The sequence below is a fragment of the Paralichthys olivaceus genome, chromosome 6 (assembly GCF_024713975.1).
Source record: "Paralichthys olivaceus isolate ysfri-2021 chromosome 6, ASM2471397v2, whole genome shotgun sequence".
Classification (NCBI taxonomy): domain Eukaryota; kingdom Metazoa; phylum Chordata; class Actinopteri; order Pleuronectiformes; family Paralichthyidae; genus Paralichthys; species Paralichthys olivaceus.
Window position 1 is genome coordinate 213,496 of NC_091098.1, and position 3,765 is coordinate 217,260.

General features: G+C 39.0%; 1 long non-coding RNA gene across 1 annotated transcript; it reads right to left on the reverse strand.

The window, feature by feature from the left end:
• Window positions 1–1,528: 1,528 nt before the first annotated feature.
• On the reverse strand, window positions 1,529–3,186 carry LOC138410607 (uncharacterized). Its single transcript, XR_011243307.1, has 2 exons — window positions 3,075–3,186; window positions 1,529–2,054 (listed from the first exon to the last, which is right to left on the reverse strand). It is a non-coding gene; the product is annotated as an uncharacterized lncRNA (long non-coding RNA).
• Window positions 3,187–3,765: the final 579 nt, after the last annotated feature.

Sequence of the window (3,765 nt, forward strand, 5' to 3'; positions counted from 1 at the left end):
GTGATAGCAGCTTGTGTATCAGAACACAACAAAACACAATACAATAGAACAAAACAAAACATTGAGGTAAAAAGAACAAAAACAGAAACACAAGATGAATAGGCAGACAAGTAGTGCAGTGGCAATATGATGGTAATAGTAATGATGATATGATGGTAATGTTATTGTTAGATAGTATATAAGAATAGTAGTACAGTATATATATATATATATATATATAGTATACAATATAACATAATATATATTTATATAGATAGTAATTATACCAATATAATAGCAGTATATAGTAATAATGGCAGCAACAGTATATATAATAATAATAATAGTAATAGCAGTAGTAATAATATAATAATAATAACATGTACACATGTATAAATATGTGTATATAGACTTATATATACGAAGAATATACAGAGAATATACACAGTATGATATAATATGATATGATATATAGTATATAGTAGGGTATAAATATAAGTACTTGACTATACAATATACTATCAGTGTAAGAATATGTAGACTGGGTGTGCGAAAGACAATATTGTTGTATAAAATGGTCTGTAATATCAAAATGGTTTAAATTAACACATATCACAGAAGTAAATGTTCCAGTATATGGGGCGTAGTGTAGTACAGGGTACATGGTGCAAGGGTGATAGGTATATTAGTGCAGTTCTGTGATGGTGGCTCTGACAGAGGTAGATGAGTTATAGAGTCTTATTGCGGTTGGAATGAACGATTTCCTGTATCGCTCCTTAGAGCAGCGGGGTTGGATGAGCCTGTGGCTAAAGCTGCTCTTTAGCTTGTCCAGTGTTTTGTGGAGGGGGTGAGAGGGATTGTCCATGATTGCCAGCAGTTTTGCCAGCATCCTGTTCTCCACCACCTCCTCCATGGTGACAAGCTTAGAGCCAACCACAGACTCTGCTTTCCTTATGATTTTGTTCAGTCTGTTGGCATCCTTTGTCCTGATGCCCGCACCCCAGGACACCACAGCAAAGAAGATGGTGCTCGCCACAACAGACTGATAGAACATCTGCAGCATCTTGTTGCAGACATTGAAGGACCCGAGCCTCCTCAGGAAGTAAAGCCGGCTCAGGCCCGTCTTGTAGACGGAATGAAGCAAGAGCTGGATTAGTGGAATTACTTTCACAGATACATTGGAATTTACATTACTGGTGGTTTGTGCACATGGCACAGATGAAAAAAACACTTAAACGTGGTCAATGAAGATGCAAGTCATGTTTATTTATAGCTTGCTGGCTTCAGAAACTATCCAGTCTCAGCTCCGAAGATGACGAGAAACAGATGAAGTTGATTAAATATTTTGGAACGCTAAACAGTCATGACCATGAAAGACCCATTGGAAAATAAAAGACTTGTGTGGGATATAACAAATCAGCCTTTTCAGATCAGTGGCAGGTTATTTTTGGAGAGACGATGCTTCTGTTAAGTGTTGATTTCCACACACCAACTTCTTACTCACATCCGTTGTGCCATTAGCCCACAGTGGGTCCAAGCAGAAGTGATCTAAGATTCAAGGGTTTATTGTCATATGCACAACAATTACATTCAGCAGTTGCTGGCAATGAAATGCTCCCCTCTAGCCATGCTCAGAAATTACACAAGAAAAAAATACAACTAAAAATAGAATATAAAATATAAAAAATCGTCGGCCAGATGGCAGCAGGCAGGACAGTTAATGGTTTGGGTGCTGGGGTCTTTAACGATCTGGTTGCTCTTCTTCCTACACCGCTAAGTGTAGCGGTCCTCCATGGATGGCAGCTCTGTCCTGGCAATACACTGAGCAGACTTCACCACTCTCTGTAGAGCCTTGCAGTTCAGGGCGATGCAGCTGCCATACCAGGCGGTGATGCAGCCAGTCAGAATACTCTCAATGGTGCACCTGTAAAAGTTGCAGAGAATCCTTGGGCCCATGTTGAGCCTCCGCAGCCTGCAGAGGAAGAAGAGCCGCTGTCATTATTCAGCTGTTAGAGTGATGCCTTCCTGGCTGGCTGGGTTCTCATGTGTTTACTGCTCCAGCTTCCTGTCTGCACCTGAACACAGCCAGGAAGAACGTTGACAAACTTTGACAGATTCAGAAAAGACATATTGTAGAAAAGAACAGAGAACATCAATGGAGACAATGTTGCTGATTTTGACCGAATGACAACTTGTTTTCACTGGGTTGTTTCTTCAAACACCTGAACTGACTCAGGTTTCTGTTTGCCTGTACTGATGATTCACTACAGTGTGAATATTTGCTCCTCTTTCAGGAGCAGAGGCAGAGAATTATGTCTGAGTTGAGGGTTGGCCATATCCTGGTCCGTAACCATCATACATGAGCAAATACCTTGATACCTCACAGTATCATAAGGTACTGTGCACTCAAACTGGTCTCAATCTTTTGTACCTTTTTATACCACATCAAGAATTAAATTTTTTTAAACAATGAAATTTAATTCTAAGCAAGTTGTATTAGCTCTCCCATGCATATTTTATAATTTGAGTCAACTTACTAGCTTCATGTGGAGCTAGTTATTGAAGTTCAAAAGCAAAAATGACAGCTAACTGGTTAATACTAGTAAAATGATATTTTTTCGTTATCGATAAGTTTAGCTAATGCTAAGAATGCATTTTTTTTTACAATATCCAATGTGCATGTGATTGTATTTGGTAGAAATATCCACCAAACATGCAGCTATTGTTTGCAAAATATCCACTTTAGACACTGAACAGCACTCCTTCAGCCTTTTCTACTTCCACCCTGTTATTTTCTACTATTTATCATACTTTCTGTGTGCTGTAGGTAGAATGCCAACAATTAAGTAGCACTAATGGGTTTTACACACACACACAGCCTATCCTGTAATATAAAAATGTACTTGTACTATCCTGTTCCGGCCAATGCAGTATGAACGACAACAGATCACTGGAAGAGTCATTTCTAGAGTGAGACTACATTGTTCATGTACTGAATGTTCTGTGCTGAGGCCAAACAATTGCACATGATTTGTCCTTATGGTCAGAAATATACCTAAAAAAACAGGTTTGACACATGGTTTACTGCAACATACTGAAGACTGAGGTCGAGAGTGTAGGCAGTGAATTTCCACTTTAATAGACTGGGTTGGGACATGACGCCCTAGCTTGCCCAGGAATGTAGAGGAGGGATGTTTGGTGTGTTGGTGTTCACCTGTTGGAACATGACTGTGTGTGCACATTATTTCCAAAACCAGGTATGAAAGCATGAATTGGTATCAGATAAAGATTCAGGTTGCATGACTGCAACACAGGGGCACCAGCACACTCTGGTTCTTGTTGAGGCATATGGGATGGGCGTCAGGTATGTGTGGGAATTCAGAAGGAGCTTTTCAAAGGAAGTGAGAACACACTGTACCTTTATGATGGGATAAAGGGCTTGCCAGTCTGAGCTGAGATGACCTCAGCTGATAAACCTGATTAATCCTGTTTCAGAAAAAAACTGTAAGAGGATAAAGCAAAACAACTGACTCTAAATAAGAGGGTATATTAACATCAAAAGAAGCACTGAGCATTCCTCAGCCAATGACGCAGCAAAAAGAAAAGAAAAAGAAAGACCATAAATAATGGTAATGCCTGTTTGTTGTAACAAGTTTCATTCAGCTTTATTTTCACATTTCCTCATCATTTCTAACATTGTTGTCAACAATTTAAGATTATGGAACTATTGTGACATCTTAAGTGGGGCAGGTAAACATGAACAGTAAAATTAGTTTTATTTTATAA